An 18,770-nucleotide genomic window follows, 5' to 3' on the forward strand; every position below is an offset into this window, starting at 1 on the left:
GGGCATCCAGGTCCCGCTATTAGTTATTGATCGGAGAAGCATCACGGCCATGTCTACATCATTCTCGAACCCGTAGGGTCCGCACGCTTAACGTTCGTTGATGATATAGTATTATATGAGTTATGTATGTTGGTGAGCGAATGTTGTTCGGAGTCCCGGATGAGATCACGGACATGGCGAGGAGCTCCGGAATGGTCCGGAGGTAAAGATTGATATATAGGATGATATGGTTAGGCCAAGGGGTAAGGCCCATGGGGCTTTAGGTCGGTGCAAAAGGATGTTTTGCAGAAGTTAGGGTCCAAACGCCGGAGACCATGTCATCTGGCCATGGGCCAGACGCCGAGGCCCATGACGTTTGGTCCTGGAAGTCCAAGAAGGACTCTTCCTTGCAGGCAAAACTGACTTTGAGGAGGCTCTTTCTCCGAGTTTCAACCACATGGCTCAACATATAAACAGAGAGGCAGGGCTAGCACCCGGAACACATCAAGATACACCAAGCCGTTTGCCGGCAACCCCATCCGTCTAGTTTATCCTCCATCTAGTTTCTGTGGTGCACTACAAAAAAAAGACACATCTGTGACATTTTGGGCCGAACGGATTTTTTTCTGTCATGCTTATGACACTTCTATGACGATAATTGTGAAAAAACCCGGTATCATCTTAGATGTTGTGGGCTCCTACATCTATGACAAAAAATCATGACAGAAAATGGGCTTTTCGTCCTGGGCGGGCCGGAGACGCAACTGCATGACATTCTTTGGGCCGTCCATGGCGAAAAAAAGCATGGTAGAAGCGAGGGCGAGGAAAATATCGGGGAGTTCCCGGTTACTGTGGGTGGTCGGGGCCGAGCGATGTGCGTTTCTCTCATACACGTATGCGCGTGGGTGCGAGGCATTGGGCTCTAACTGAACCCGAGCGAGGTGTTCGCCTACTGAACCCGAGCGATTGCACTGCGGGCTACGCGTTACTGAACCAGAGCGATCGATCAATCCCTGGCTGCTAACTGAAATCAATCAAGTTATTCCTTCGCTACTGCTGCTAACTGAAGCCGATCGAACCTGATGCCTCTTGATGAACAGTGAGCGTTGTTGGGGGGGGGGGCTTGGATGAACTGTTCCCGGTGGGGGTTGGATGAACAGGACCCCGTGGTAGTAGAGGCCCTTGCCAGTGGATGAACTGGACCCCGATCGAGCCGGTTGGGGGTGGATGAACAGGACCCCGTGGAGGGCTGGATGAACATGACCCCGTGGAGGGCTGGTTGAACAGTAGCCGAGGGAGGGCTGGATGAACAGTAGCCCATGGAGGGGTGGTTGAACAGGACCCCGTGGAGAGGACTGGTTGAATAGTAGCCGGTGGAGGAGCAGTGGAGGCTGGATAAACAGGAGCTCGTGGATGAACAATAGCTGGTGGAGGCAGGAGGGAGACGCCGTGGATGAACAGTTGCAGGTGGAGGCTGGAGGAGGTCGACGGTGGAGATGAACAGTACCCCGTGGAGTCCCGTTTTGTGGTACGGCACACCCCTCCCGATCAACAGGACACCCGTTTCGACCGTAGTGCTCCAACACAAGTCTGTTTCCTCCGTTTTGCGATATGCCACACCCCTCCCAATCAACAGGACCCCGTTTCGACCATATGAGGTCCAAGAGAAGTCCGTTTCCTCTGTTTTGCGGTACGCCACACCCCTCCCAGTGAATAGGATCCCGTTTCGACCGTAGGCGGTCGAACACAAGGCCGTTTCCTCCATTCCGCGGTACGCCAGGCCTCATTTCGGCTGTTCCGTCCAAGCCGGTTGGCTCTCGATGAACACGGCGCATTCTGTTGCCTCTCGATGAACACGACGATGCAGTTTCTCCCTTCCGTCCCAGCCATGTCACGCGCCCTGGCCGTACGTATGCGCGAGTAGGCGTTTGAGACCCCACCCGTATGTATGAACGTGACCGTATTTACTTTCTTGCACCCTGGCTGTACGTACGTGTACATGCTACATCCGCGCCTCTACTACGACACGTGCCCTTCCTTACTCGGCCACGGTTCATCGCTACAGCCTGCAGACAGACCGATCGACCAGTATGTACATACACGTTCGCGACCAGAATGACAACGCTACATACGCTTTGACCAGGTGGGTCCCGACTGTCAGGGAGGATAAGGAGGCACTTCCTTGCGTGCGAAGATGTAGCTGTTGGGTCCTAGCTGTCGGGGAGAAATGTTTTTTTCGTGAAATACAGTGGCCCGTCCAGTGGGTCCCTGCTGTTAGGTGGATGAATCATTATTTTACGCGTAATAAGGTTGCACTTCCTTGCTGCGGCCATGGACCCAGCTGTCAGCTTCTCCACGTATAGTACTCTTACGATGGAAGTCGTTCCTTGACCACATTGACCACGCCGCGCCGAGAGCACCAAGGCGATGGATGACAGCGAGGCCTAGGAAGGGGATGACGCGGAGTCGGGGTAGACGCGGTAGTGGATGCCCACACGGAGAGGAGTACGAGGGTTCACTGGTTCGGCTGCGGTGTGAGGCTGTCGTCGCCGCAGAATAACACGGGGTGTGGGTGAGTAGAGGGATGGCCTGGCCAGCGTTGGGAGTAGTAGGGGGCGGTGAGGCCTCCACGGCAACACAGCCGGTCACGGGAGGCAGGAGCAGGCGGCACGACCGGAACTGGTTTGGGCAGCTGGAGCAAGAAGACCTGAGGTTGAAGAAGCACTACGGCCGTTGGATGGACACCGTATGGTCACTAGAGCTAGAATCCCTCATATTGACTAAATTGACAAAGCCCTCCGCCCGCGTCAGTAGGCCCACAAGTCAGCCTCCAACTACGGTGGGTCCCAGCTAGCAGGGGGAGTATGCATTTTTTGTGCATAATAAGGAGGCACTTCCTTGCGTGGGAAGATATAGCTGGTGGGTCCAACCTATCAGCGGGAGGGACATTTTTTCGCAAAATACAGAGGCCCATCCGGTGGGTCTCAGCTGCCAGGTGGAGGAATCATTATTTTACACGTAATAAGAAGGCATTTCCTTGCGTGCGGCTGTGGACCCAGCTGTCAGCCTCTCCACGTACAATCCTCTTTTGATGGATGCCGTTCATTGACCACGTTGACCACAGCGTGCCGAGAGCACCAGGGCGGTGGACGACGGCAAGGCCTAGGAAGGGAACGATACGGAGCCAGTGAAGACTCGGCAGTTATTTCCCACGCGGAGGGGAGTACGAGACTTTATTGGTTCGTCTGCCATCGCTAGAGAATAACATCATGTGTGGGTGAGTAGAGGGATGGCCAGGCCAACGATGGGAGTAGGGTGGGGTGGTGAGGCCTACGCAGCAGCACAACTGGCCACGGGAGGAGGGAGCAGGCAGTCCCGCCAGCAGTTGTTTGAGCGGCTGGAGCAGGAAGAGCAGAGATTGAAGAAGCACGACGGCCGTTGGATGGACATCCAACAGTCACTGCACTCGTGTGCTGACTAAGTTGACACGGCGTTGCGTGCGCGTCAACCTTTTTTTAGATAAGCGTACGCGTCAACCTATAGTAGGCGCACAAGTCTGTCTCAAATTTGTGGAAAACAACATACAACTCATCAGTCATTATTTCTAATAATTTACAGCCCATTTGCTAATTCTTAAGAGTTTTTTTGGAGCCCATATTATTTTTGTTAGCATTACATCCCATATTGTGGCCATGGTTAAAAAAATATATGAAATTTTGCATATTTCAGTGCGGTCTGAACTGTTTTTATTCCTGAAATTTTGAGTCACATTCAAACTAATTTAAAAAAATGTATATCAATATAAAATCCAACAAATTGTCCACGCATAAAGATCAAAAGAATTTAAAATCTCAAAACGAATTATTTTTTGAAACTAATTGTCGGTTTGATCTGTTTAAAAAATGTACAACCCATTTCTCATTACTGATAGCCCATTTTCTGGACCAGCCGAATGAAGCTCTCCTCGTCTTGAAAGATTTGCAGCCCAACAGGGCTCACAAAGCGACCTACTTGACAAAGCACAAAAAACTGGGCTAGCCATTTTTAGAAAGAAAAAAAACTACTGGGCTGGTCTTGTGGTAAACATAAAAGAAAAGGTTGTCTAGACAGGCCAGAGTGCCCCGCACAGCCCAGTTGACACCCTGCTTCTGTCTCAAAAACAAAAATAACTGGGCGAGCTGCTAGGTCCCCGGTGTCAGCCACTCGTTGTGCAATTCTCTTGTTTATTGACTACGTTGACAATGGCATGGGACCCAGATGTCAGAAATCCATTAGGAGGAACCCTTTTGGCTTGAAATAAGGAGGCACTTGCTTGCGTACTGCCATGACCTTGGTGGGTCCCTGTTGTCATTCTCTCCACGTACAATCATCTCCTGATTGTGTACGCGTCAACCTGGTAGGCCCACAAGTCAGCCTCTAAACCCGTGGTGGACAAACACAACCCATTTAAAAAATAATAGCCCATTCATACGTTCAAAGGGAAAGTTCAACATTCAAAGCAAAGTAACAGGTCTAATCCAGATATAGAGTACTGAACTTCCATGTTGACAACTATCATATCCAAGTTAACTATCTACTCCCACTAATACTCTAGTAGTGTACAAGTACTAACTTACTCTTAGCTAACTAGACGATGTAGGCCGCCATCTACGGTACGTGCTAAACACCGGCACCGACATCCTCCGCCTCGCCTCGGACTTGCGAGAGGTGCAATAGGGCGCGTTGCTCGCGGCGTTGACCCTCTCCATGCCGGTGTGGTCCACCGAAGCTTCGGCTTCTAAGCAAGAAACCCACTTGACGAGCTGGTAGTAAAATTCGATGTCGTGAATGCGTGCGTGCCCGACAACCTCTAGGGCTATTTGCCAGGCGCCGACCTCCACGTAGTCGGCCCAGTTCCGGGCTCTCTGCTCGCGACTTAGAGCGTTGGTGCGCTGCTACTCCATGCCCCATTAGAGGTGCAAATCAGCGATACACTGCTCCTCCGCCAGGGCGGTCGCGCTCCAACAAGTCCTCATACTCTGCATTGCCATCTAAAGACCGATAGAATGCCTCCTCCCTCTGTCTGCCTTCCGGTGAAAACCCGAACACTAGTTCCGACGGTGACCACCTCCGGCGTCGCCTATTGCGGACGGGCGGGGGCATGACGGATGTGGCGAGAGCGAGGATAAGTGGCGAGTGACTTCGGGCCGGTGCGGTCTTATGAGGATATGACGAGTTGGGTGATGGTTCCACCGGAGAACGTCGGGAACTAGTAATTATAGGCGGAAGGTAGGTGAACCAGCGTGTCGCGGGAAACGCGACGGTCATCGCGGTCATCGGAATTCAATGCATAAGCAGGCATGGCTTAGCATGCCAGCTTGCCGTGGAAAACTAGAAAAACTGAAATTATGACTGTGTCGCCCCGTCCCATCCCGTTAGTGGTGCGTCCCATCCGTGCTGGGTCGCACGTTGACATGACGGTCAAACGAGTGCGCTTGATTCATCCAGATGAGGTACGTGCGTGATTCGCTGGTTATTCACGTACGATCGAGTCGGTCGGATAGTGTATGTGCAGGATTGCAATAGCGGATGAAAGTTCGCTGGGAGATAAGGCATTTGTGAACGTTTTTTCTGGCAGTTTCTTTAGATTCGCTGGCATTTTCTTCAGAACAATATGTTAGTTTCTTCAGAGGTAGGCATTTTTATTCAAAAACTACCACTTCGGATCTTGCGCCGCAACTAAAGCTGCCAGGAGCGCATTAGTAGGCTAGCTAGTGATCGATCAGTAACTTGTAAACACTGAGCGAACAGAAATAAGGAACTGTTAGTAACTTGTAAACACTGAGAACACAGAAATAAGGATCATGATGTGCATAATAGTAAGAGCCGATCCGTTCGAAATGTTCACATGAGACTCACATGCCTGACATTGTAATATGTTCACATTAGTATCCCAAATCCACAACCAACTAGTACGATTCCCATACATAAGATCAACATGTTAATGCATCTCAATGATTCACAGATCATATACAAATATGTAGCTCCAAAAGCAAAAATCTAGAAAAAACATCTGTTCTTCCTACTAACATGGATGCTTCTCTTGGCCAACATTCAGTACAGAGTGAAAGACAAATTTGTTTTTGAAGTCTACAATTCCTCTTGCAAACATAAGTGGTTTCACCAACAGCTGGAACCATGAGAATGAACCACACATGATGGAGGAACATCCACTGCAATATGATTTGATCTTCCCTCGATCACACGGCGAGACTATTTTCAGAATACAAACTTTAACTTAGGCAAAATGATGCCGATTGTATAATCAAACCAAAGCAATGAAGCAGCTAGTGTTGGCCAATAAACAGTATAATACTACTTTTGTGTGGGCAGTCCATGAAGTGACTATCCAATCTTTCTGTGGCTATTTTCAAATGGCATTGCATGCAGTGACTATACTATTCTCTTATGCAGTTCAACCAAAATTGCAGTCACTTTGTTTGTTTGTCAAATAGCAATGGAAAAACATCTGTCTGCACAAATATCAAGCAGCTAGTAAACATATACCCCACCTAGTATTTTCGTTTTAAACACGTATCTTTCGCTTAGCATCTGTCATGTTTTGCACTAGACAATTTTATGTTGTCATGTTTTGCCCTGGACAATTTCGTACTGAATTAATTTGCTAGTTCAGAGCAAAAATATAGCGCCTATTCTTCATCAGACCAAGGATATCCATGTTCAAAGTGATGGAAGAGGTGAAATCGATATAATCGAAATTGAGCATCCAATCATTGAATCATGTCCTGCACCTCCAATGTAGGTCCACCCTGCCAATAAATTCACACGCAAACCACTAATATTACTATATAATGACATTACAAAAAGAGTAGCAAGATAGTAGCAAACCATGTACATTCGTAATGAACAGCTCATAGTGCCACCAATTGGATATAAAGGTTTGGAAGAAACCATGCTCCTAATGTTGAACCATTTGGCCTTTTATTGCAGTTCCACTAAAATCGAGCATCCCTATTTGCATAGATATTGAAAGTGTCATTACTATAAAAGTGGCACTAGTTGAAGCATAGACTCACAAATATAAGCATTCCAATTTCTTAATGAAAAAAGATAGCAAGACTGTTTCTAAACACCTGTTTGACGGAATAAATAAGGCAACAACGGCTGATGTCAGGGCATACATAGTATTTTCTTAAAACTGAACCATTCCTGACCTTTCCTTTTTCTTTTAAGCATATTTTGTGCAGTTCAACTAAAATAAAATGCCATCACCGACTTGACAATTCAATGACACTGTACAAAAGAAATGACTTAACATTACATCATGATGTCAGGTATGTAATCGACAGGCATTAGAGACAAACATACAGACCTCCTCCGATAACATAATGAACATTAATTTCAACAAAGGTGTGACTAGCTTTACCGAGATAATTTGAGTGAACTCTACACCCTTTGTTCCTTAATATAAGACGTTTTCGCAGTTCAATTTAAAGTACCCAAACGTCTAGTATTTAGAAAAATAGGTAGTAGTTTTCTTGAGCACATATCTGGGAAAGCTTGCCACACTTTATATATGTCCATACGCTAATGCAACACCATTCGAATAGTACAAATATACACTAATCCAGTGGCTAGTGCAACAATAGAGTAGTTTTTTTATTACGGGGTACAGTACAATGGTTTTACTGAATAGATTTCCATAAGCTAGCACTGAAAGATTTCTATAAGCATTAACAATACAAAATGTAAAGGTAACAAGTTTCAGCATTGGTATACTAGCTGTGCAATAGCATTAAACCAAATACAAAAGTCTGAAGGTAACTAGCATTATTAACTAATGTCAGTATAAAAAATTGCAAACTATGCACCTTCAAGGTAAATATCATTTCGAACTCGAGGGGACTTGAAAAATTGCTATCCCAATCTTGATAATCGATCAAACATAAAAACTTGATCGAACGAATCAATACAATAGCCGGAGGAGGAGGTGCCCATTCTTGAGCTTTCCTCTTCTCTTCGTAATTTTTTGTGCAGTTTAACCAAAATAAAATGACATCGGCGCCTTGGCATTTTGGTGACAATGTACAAAAAAATTGACTTATCTCATAAAAGTGAGGTATGTAATCTATAAGCATTAACAGTGCAAAAATCTGAAGGTAGTAACAAGTTTCATCGTTGGTATACTGGTTGTGAAACAACATTAGAATGCCTTAGCTGAAAAATCTTTAATACATCCACAGTCAATAGCTAACCCTGAAATAATCCAGAGACATTAAATGGCATTGCTTAAATTTATCGGTGGCATTAGACTGAGTGCGGCATTAGTTAAATGTGACATCACTTTAGCAGTAGCATTGCTCGACTTTACCATTGGCGTTATACTAACAGCAAAAAAGTGGCAATAAGAGCATGGGAGGCCCATTCAGACAGTGGGCTCACCAGTATGATGTACCTCCACAGACACATAGAGTGGTGTGGGAGGTATGGTTGCCCAGAGCAACAAATATCCAGGCAGCATATGTGGATAAGATCCCATTTTTCTCTTTAGCCACCTTTTTCCTATATGAAGACAACAAACCAATCGACCTGGTCATTATCTATTGCGTTGTCATGCCTTTCTACCCCTTTTCACCCTTTTCAACCAAGAGACATGAGACTCGTTCCTTAGCTACTGATTTTCCCCTTTTCAACCTAGATGCGGGTTCGATGCCTCGTCTCTTAGACAGTACTTTCTCCCTTCCTTTCCTTATTCAACCCAGACATGGATTAGTCCGCATGAAGTAGGGTTTCCTCTAATAGTGCAAATTAAGGTTTTCGTTTGTGTGACTAGCAGAGAAGAGGATAACAAATTGGGAAGATGGTGGAGTGGTAAAAGATCCACATGCAGCGACGTGGCAGATGGGGCAATAGAACAAGGGTATGGTTCGAAAGGACGTAGCATACTTGAGGGTCGGCAGGAAGTGGCTTCGCTCGTGGTCGTTGTCCTCCGCACACACCACGGCAGCGAGCTTGGGTACGGAGGCCATCCCATGCGGGTGCTAGGTCTGAGGGGACGGCCTTGTCGTCAGTACGTGACCTCGCTCGCTGAGGACGAGTGCGTCAATGTTGCACGTCCTTTTCTTCCCCGGTGGATCTGTGACCACCGATGAGGAGGGATAGAGAGGCTGTATTTTTTAGATCTGGAGAGAGGGTGATTGTGTGAGAAGCAAGTGGGCAGCCCTTAGCAAGCAAGCGCTGAAGCTCCAGCCTATATATCTTTTTTGATACTAGTACTAGAGGTGGAGTAGTGGTAGAGTAGCTTATATTTTATCTGCATACTGCTACCTCTTTTAGCACCGTGTTGGTTTTCCCCTAAGAGGAAGGGATGATGCAGCAAAGTATCGTAAGTATTTCCCTCAGTTTTTGAGAACCAAGGTATCAATCCAGTAGGAGGCTACGCGCGAGTCCCTCGTACCTGCACAAAACAAATAAATCCTCGCAACCAACGCAAATAGGGGTTGCCAATCCCTATAGGGCCACTTACGAGAGTGAGATCTGATAGATATGATAACATAATATTTTTTGTATTTTTATGATAAAGATGCAAAGTAAAATAAAGGCAAAGTAAATAGCAAAGTAAATAACTAAGTAGTAGGAGATTAATATGATAAAGGTAGACCCGGGGGGCATAGGTTTCACTAGTGGCTTCTCTCGAGAGCATAAGTATTCTACGGTGGGTGAACAAATCACTGTTGAGCAATTGACACAATTGAGCATAGTTATGAGAATATCTAGGTATGATCATGTATATAGGCATCACGTCCGAGACAAGTAGACCGACTCCTGCCTGCATCTACTACTATTACTCCACTCATCGACAGCTATCCAGCATGCATCTAGAGTATTAAGTTAAAAATAGAGTAACGCCTTAAGCAAGATGACATGATGTAGAGGGATAGACTCATGCAATACGAAGAAAACCCCATCTTGTTATCCTCGATGGCAACAATACAATACGTGCCTTGCTGCCCTTACTGTCACCGAGAAAGGACACCGCAAGATTGAACCCAATGCTAAGCACTTCTCCCATTGCAAGAAAGATCAATCTAGTAGGCCAAACCAAACTGATAATTCGAAGAGACTTGCAAAGATAACCAATCATACATAAAAGAATTCAGAGAAGATTCAAATATTATTCATAGATAGACTTGATCATAAACCCACAATTCATCGGTCTTAACAAACACACCACAAAAAGAAGATTACATCGAATAGATCTCCACAAGAGAGGGGGAGAACATTGTATTGAGATCCAAAAAGAGAGAAGAAGCCATCTAGCTACTAACTATGGACCCGTAGGTCTGAAGTAAACTACTCACACTTCATCGGAGAGGCTATGGTGTTGATGTAGAAGCCCTCCGTGATCGATGCCCCCTCCGGCAGAGCTCTGGAACAGGCCCCAAGATGGGATCTCGTGGATACAGAAAGTTACGGCGGTGGAATTAGGGTTTTGGCTCCTGTTCTGATCGTTTGGGGGTACGTGGATATATGTAGGAGGAAGGAGTACATCGACGGAGCAACAGGGGGCCCTCAAGGGCGCGCCTGGGGGGGGGGGGGGCAGGCGCGCCCCCCTACCTCGTGGCCTCCTGTTAGTTGGCTTGACGTAGGGTCCAAGTCTCCTGAGTTGTATTCGGTGAGAAAATCACGTTCCCGAAGGTTTCATTCCGTTTGGACTCCGTCTGATATTCCTTTTCTTCGAAACCCTAAAACAGGTAAAAACAGCAATTCTGGGCTGGGCCTCCGGTTAATAGGTTAGTCCCAAAAATAATATAAAAGTGGATAATAAAGCCCAATAATGTCCAAAATAGTAGATAATATAGCATGGAGCAATCAAAAATTATAGATACGTTGGAGACGTATCACATACAGTACCAGTTAGTCGTGCTTCAAAACTGAAGGGCACACCATTAAAAAAATAAAGCCGAGAACTAATGCGGCACCTCGGGCCAACGCGGCCAGATCGCATTTTGCACGAGAAATGACACACCATGTTTCATTGACATGTGGTCCCGTTCCAACATGTCAGTGAGATGACGGTGAGTCCTTTTGTACAATTTCTGAACAGACATCTATGTAGGCCGGGGCGCTTCTTCATGTACCGTGGCAACCGTCCACCGCCTGTTTGCCTTTCCCCCTCGATTTGGAACTGCTGTCGCACGCACTTCCTCCCTCCTCCATTTTCCTTCACCCTTCCTTCTGCCATTGTTCGATCGTCTTCTCCATGGAGGGAGCAGGCCAGAAACGACCCCGTTATTCTTGCCCCGATTTGAAAGATGACGTGGTGGAGGAACTCATAGATCGGTGCGATGTCATCACGTCGGCTAGCATGGCAGGTTCATTCAAGACCATTCTCGACTCAACTAATAACATCATTACAAAGAACCCAAGGGTGCAGGATCGGTTTGATCTCCCCTATCTTCTTTGCCGTGACCCTGATCACTGGCGCACGGACGACAGAAGCCTCGCCTTGTGCAAGTTGATGCCGCTTGATAATGATACGTGTGATCTTAAGATGCCATCACTTGTGGGTAAGGCTTGGGCAGGCGCAAATGGAGATTGGGTTGTTTATATTGGCTACAACTGCGAGTGGGAACTTGTGAATGTGTACACTCGTCACCGGGTTCCACTTCCAAAAATCTCAGATTGCCCAGAGGTTGAGCACACTCATATTCTACGTACGTTGAACTACGATCATGGTGACTGTCGTCTATAGAAGATAGCAATTCGTCGAGTTCTCGACCGCTCTTGGGGTTATAGGGAAGCTTGTGTTGTCGCTATATTCGACAAGCTTGTTGTCGTCCTTCATACTTTGACTCGATGGATATTGCTTAAAAATCAGTTTCTATACACCTATGTGTACTGTGATGCAATTCAATACGAGGGTCTTGTGTTTGCTACCACCACTCGTGGCATTGTTTTTGCATGAAATCCTGATGCTTTTGGTACGTTTGTCTTCCACCGTAATTATAATTGTTTCATCCACATGCATGCGGGTTAGCTAGTTTCCCTTTGCTAATTAACCTTCTTGTGTTTCCAAGGTCCTGTGAACATTCCACCACCTATACTTGAAAAAATTTATAACCTAGGGGGAGATGACGATGGTGATGATCACGAGCATGACGACGAGCAGGACCTGTATACGCAATGGCGCCTGGCAACTTATTCTGATGGATCACCTCTTCCTGTCTGTATACAGGGCACTGCTGATGTTACTAAGGAAGCAGGTGTTGTCTCGCATGGTCGCACTCTCCGGACCTATTCCAACGTCCATTGCAGGGTACTCGGGATGGATACTAGTGTGCTAGCGCCAACACCTTCTCCCTGGTTCAGTATTGATAGTCTTGGAGGAAACTCGCTCTTCCTTGGATAAAACTATCCAATCATGGTGAAAGGTGATCTAGCTGTTGTTGACACAACGTTACTACCATTTATGAGAAGCAACTGTATCTACACTTCAGACATTGCTATGGTTCCCTACCATGGCTACCACAATATGCATCCTGATATAGGCCGCTTCAGCCTACATGATCAGTCCTGCATTGGTCTCGAGATTGACAATTGGCCCTTCTCAGAGAATCACTTCTGGTTCAAAGCTAGCGTTTCCAACGCCGAGGATTGGTTGAGCTGAAGTTCATTTCATTGCTTGTTATTTCTTATGTGATGAAAACCTTAGTATTTATAATGTATCCTCATTGTCGTTCTGGGTTGATGACGTGTTGTATGTAATGCTAAATTATATGCTTGTGATAAACTTACAAAATTTATGAATGGCTTTCGAGTCGCTTCTCAGAGTGGGTGCTGCGACGAGGCAAAAAAATATTTTCTGAATACATAATTGTACGTGCATTGCAATAGGTTATCAGATGAGTCCAATCAACAATAGTACTACTATTTGTACTAGCTTCACATGCTTCGCGCGTCGGGCTGGTGTTTTTACTGTAGCTGTGAATCCCATCATCCTAGGTCCTCGGATGAGTCCAATCAACTGTAGAAATTGCATTATGATGTTTGGGTTCAAACTTTCAAAACTGCTGCACTATCTCTACGTCTACATATACGTAATACAACAAGTTTTAAACTTGAGACCAGCCACATCCACCTTCACAAAGAACACTTTGTTAACTAGCACAAACTCCAAGAAATTTGGCCACAGTGTGAGGTGGGCCATATGTTAATGTGTTCGCTATACGTAACCAGCACCTCGAATCCTCGATATATAGTAGGGTGGCATGGGCCAGAACAAGAATTCACGTCCAGGAGTACGGCACACGCCACCAGCATGACTTCCATCTGACACCATGTTTCTTGGAGTCCGTGCTACAACTATCTCTTGAACCTCCTTGTTTCTCTAACTCAGCCATTCCGCAGCGGGCGAGGTGGGGGTTTGCCAATTGTCGGTTTCCTCAACTACGGTCCCACTTGTAAGGCCAACTCCAGTGCATGACCCCAAATGGACGTCCGTTTTTCCTGGATTCTGTCCGTTTGGGTAGGGCAATGGGGTTGTGTCCGGGCCATTTCTCGGATGAGGTGGTCGTGCGCCCAACGTGCGGACACATCCCGGCCGCATCCCGTCCGCGTACATTTTTCTTTGCAAACACATATCTTTTTTTCATCATTGATTTTTGGTACATGGAAATACATCACCAAATTTTGACTAGAAAAGCAAGACCAAACAAAACAAGAACCATAAGAATACATTTTAGAAGATATCCACTCCATAACTGCTCATGTATGTTGGATTAGTGCCTTCTTGATGCAGTCATTGTTGATCCGCGGAGGCTTGATCTTGCGTGCTTCTTTCTTCTTCGAGTGTAACGAAGTAGACGTTGCTTCCTCGCATCTAGTCTCATTTCTAGCCTCTATTCTATCAACAAGTGCACTAATCTCATCTCTAGCCTCTATGCTAGCTAAAAGTGCACGAGAATCTATTAAATTGCGCTCTATAAATATATCGATGTACTCTTCTTCCTAATACCAAAACTTGCATCCATTCTACAAAATAAATTTTTTAAGTTAGCACAACTAGTCAAATCCGAGAGAACAACCGAAGCTAAAGTAGCACATACCCCATCGGTTGAGCACTTGACGAACACCCATCTGGGAGGTTCCGGCGTTGTAGACACGTGACACAAGACCTTCTTTGGGCAGTCGTCGCACGTAATGCGTGGCAACGGTGTGCCGATGAGCTTTTGGGCCAGCACCGAGCTCGGCCGCCATTCATGTATCTGCCGGCGGACCGCAGACAGTGTAGATCCGAGCAGCTAGAGGAGTCAGTACTTGCATGCGGCCTTGCGGCCTTGCCGGGGCCTTCCGACCCGGTGCCCGACCAGTTCATGGGGCGGCGTGACCTCCCACAGCCAGGCGAGCTCAAGCCCGACCGGATCCGCTCCAAATCCGGCCGCAGGGTGCGCAAAACAGGTAGCCGTGGTTGGGTAGCTCGGGGGCGTCGAGGGAAAGGGAGCTGGGCAAGCACTAGTCCGAGCTACACGTGCTGGAGTTGGCCTAAGTGAAGATGCAAGACAACACATGTTTCCCTAGCAGCGCGGCGGACCAGCCATGTGGGGGTGCGAAGTGGCTTCGCTCGTGTCTGTGTGTGGGGGGGGAGGCCATCCCGCGCAGGCGCTAGGTCTGACATGACGGCCTTGTCATCAGTGTGTGACCTCTGTGGGAACCGTCCGCTCCCCACTAGCCTCTTCGTGTACCGTGGCAACTGTCCATCGCCTCTTCGCATTTCCCACTCGATTTGGAACTACTACCGCACGCTCTTCCTCCCTCCACCATTTTCCTTCACCCTTCCTTCTGCCATTGTTCGATCATCTTCTCCATGGAGGGAACAGGCCGGAAACGACCCCGTTATTCTTTCCCCAACCTGAAAGATGACGTGGTGGAGGAACTCATTGATCGGTGCGACGTCATCACCTCGGCTAGCATGGCAGGTTCGTTGAAGACCATTCTCGAATCAACTAATAACATCATTACAAAGAACCCAAAGGTCCAGGAGCGGTTTGATCTCCCATATCTTCTTTGCCATGACCCTGCTCGCTAGCGCGCGGATGATGGAAGCCTCGCCTTGTGCAAGTTGATGCCGCTTGATAATGATACGTGTGATGTTAAGATGCCATCGCTTAAGGCTAAGGCCTGCGCATGCGCAAATGGAGATTCAGTTGTTTATATTGGGTACAACCGTGAGTGGGAACTTGTGAATGTGTACACTCGTCACCGGGTTCCAGTTCCAAAAATCTCAGAGTGCCTTGAGGTTGAGCACACAGATGATCTACGTACGTTCAAATACGATCATGGTGACTGTCATCTATGGAAGATAGCATTTTGTCGAGTTCCCAACCGCTCTTGGGATTACATGACTATGAAGTTGTTGCTATCTTCGACAATCTTGTTGTCGTCCTTACTCCCACGCCTCGATTGATATTGCTCAAAAATTAATTTCTGTACAAGGATGAGTACTGTGATGCAATTCAATACGAGCATCTTGTGTTTGCTCCCACCACTCGTGGCACGGTTTTTGCATGGAATCCTGATGCTTTCGGTACGTTTGTCTTCCACCATAATTATAATTGTTTCATCCACATGCATGCGGGTTAGCTAGTTTCCCTTTACTAATTAACCTTCTTGTGTTTCCAAGGTCCTGTGAAAATTCCACCACATATACTTGAATTTTTTTATAACCAAGGGCGAGATGATGATGGTGATGATCACGAGCATGAGGACGAGAAGGACCTATATACTCAATGGTGCCTGGTAGCTTTATTCCGATGGATCACCTCTTCTTGTCTGTATACAGGGAACTGCTGATGTTACTAAGGAAGCAGGTGTTGTCTCCTATGGTCACACTCTCTGGACCTATTCCAACATCCGTGCAGGGTATTCAGGAAGGATACTAGTGTGCTAGCGCCAGCACCTTCTCCCTGGTTCAATATAGATAGTCTTGGAGAAAACTCGCTCTTCCCTGGACTAAACTATCCACTGATGGTGAAAGGCGATCCAGCTGCTGTTGGCACAACGTTACTACCATTTATGAGAAGCAACTGTATCTATACCTCGGACATTGCTATGGTTCCCTACCGTGGCTATCACAATATGTGTCCTGATATAGGACGCTTCAGCCTGGATGATCAGTCCTGTGTTGGTCTCGAGATTGACAATAGCTGGCCCTTCCCATAGGCTTACCTATGGTTCAAAGCAAGTGTTTCCAATGCCGAGGATTGGTTGAGATGAAGTTCATTTCATTGCTTGTTATTTGTTGTGTCATAAAAAATTTAGTATTTACTAGAATGTTTTCTTGGAACTAATCTATAATCCAACATGTATCCTCGTTGTCGTTGTATGTTGATGACTTGTTGTATGTAATGAATGGTACATTTGCATATGCATGTCATAAACTCAATTTATGAATGGTTTTTGACTCACTTCTTGGAGTGTGAGTACCGTAGTAGTATAGCCAGCATCCGGTTATATGAAGTTGCCACATCACATAGAGCCAACCTAATATTGGAGTATGCTAGCACAATAGTTAGTTCTAGTTAGATCAACTAGAGCTAGGTGTCGCACGGAGGTCGAGAAATATGGTGATAGCATGACTGCGTGAGGTGGGCTTGTGCGTAGTATGATGTAGGCAGAGGGCTTGCCGTGTTTCCTACTCCTCCAGTCTAAATGTGGAGAAAATTTGGTTGAGTTCTTCCTCCTTTTGCCGACACGTGGGACATCCAGCATCCAAGTTGTGTCGTGCAAGAAAATGGAGTGCTAGTTGAAACCACATGATGTGCATCTTGGGTTAAACTGTAAATAGAATCTTACTCTTGAGTAACTCCAAAAGCGGCCACCGAAGATCTTTATTGGATTTGTTTTTCATCACCAGCACGTCGAGGAGAAAGATGTGCAGCTCCAGTGGGTCCTATTGTGTTTTCACTGACATGTGGGACCGCATCTGAGCTAACAGACGATGGGCTCCGCACGTCCGCTGGCTGGATGAGAAGAGAGAGAGGAGGGTTGAGCACGGACTCCAGAAAATTTCGCGACAATGTGAGTAGTACTAGTGGTGTACCGTACTCCTAGAGAGATAATGTGTTCGCTCTACGTAACCAGTACCTCGATATAGTGGGGTGGCATGGGACATAACTAGCATTCACGTCTAGCAGTATGGCACACGCCACCCACACGAGTCCCATCTGACACCAATTTTCTTGGAGTCCGTGCTACAGCCATCTCTTCTCCCTCCTGTTTTCTCAGCCATCGCGTGGTGGGCGGGGTGGGGGTTTGCCGATAATCGGTTTGCTCAACTGCGGTCCCATTTGTAAGTGAAAATGCAACACAACACACATTACCCTTGAGCGGCATGCCGGACCAACCATGTGGGGGTGCGACGCGAACACGGCAGGATTATCCTTTTGAACTTGTATCTTGTAAAATTTGGTTCTACTCCATGGCGCGGCCGATAGATAGAAATAACGATTTTCCCTAGAGTAATGGAAGTATGGTTCTGGCGCGGTTCATGCATGGAGTAGTGATAACCCACAAGTATAGGAGATCACAACAGCTTTCGAGGGTAGAGTATTCAACCCAAATTTATAGATTCGACACAAGTGGAGCCAAAGAATATTCTCAAGTATTAGCAGCTGAGTTGTCAATTCAACCACACCTGGGAACTTAGTATCTGCAGCAAAGTGTTTAGTAGCAAAGTAATATGATAGTGATGGTAACGGTAACAAATGAGTAATGAAAGCAAAGTAATATTTTTGGTATTATGTAGTGATTGTAACAATAGCAACGGGAAAGTAAATAAGCATAAACCAGTATATGGAAAGCTCGTAGGCATCGGATCAATGATGGATAATTATGCCGGATGCGGTTCATCATGTAACAGTCATAACATAGGGTGAGATAGAACTAGCTCCAATTCGTCAGTGTAATGTAGGCATGTATTCCGAATATAGTAATACGTGCTTATGGAAAAGAACTTGCATGACATCTTTTGTCCTACCCTCCCGTGGCAATGGGGTCCTAATGGAAACTAAGGGATATTAAGGCCTTCTTTTAATAGATAATCGGAACAAAGCATTAGCACACAGTGAATACATGAACTCCTCAAACTACGGTCATCACCGGTAATTATCCCGATTATTGTCACTTCAGGGTTAACGGATCATAACACATAATAGGTGACTATAGACTTGCAAGATAGGATCTAGAAATCTCATATATTGATGAAAACATAATAGGTTCAGATCTGAAATCATGGCACTCGGGCCCTAGTGAAAAGCATTAAGCATAGCAAAGTCATAGCAACATCAATCTCAGAACATAGTGGATACTAGGGATCAAACCCTAACAAAACTAACTCGATTACATGGTGAATCTCATCCAACCCATCACCGTCCAGCAAGCCTACGATGGAATTACTCATGCACGGTGGTGAGCATCATGAAATTGGTGATGGAGGATGGTTGATCATGACGACAGCGACGAATCCCCCTCTTGGAGCTCCGAACGGACTCCAGATTAGCCCTCCCGAGAGGTTTTAGGGCTTGGCGGCAGTTCCATATCATAAAACGCGATGATTTCTTCTCCTTGATTTTTTTCTCCCCGAAAGCAGTTATATAGAGTTGGAGTCGGGGGGTCTCCAGGGGGCCCATGAGGTAGGGGGCGCGCCGTAGGGGGGCGCCCCCACCCTCATGAGAAGGGTGTGGGCCCCCTGGTCTTCATCTTTGGCGAGGATTTTTTATTATTTATTGTAA

This window comes from Triticum urartu, chromosome 4A, assembly GCF_056163025.1.
Source record: "Triticum urartu cultivar PI428250 chromosome 4A, HENAU_Tu73, whole genome shotgun sequence".
NCBI lineage: Eukaryota > Viridiplantae > Streptophyta > Magnoliopsida > Poales > Poaceae > Triticum > Triticum urartu.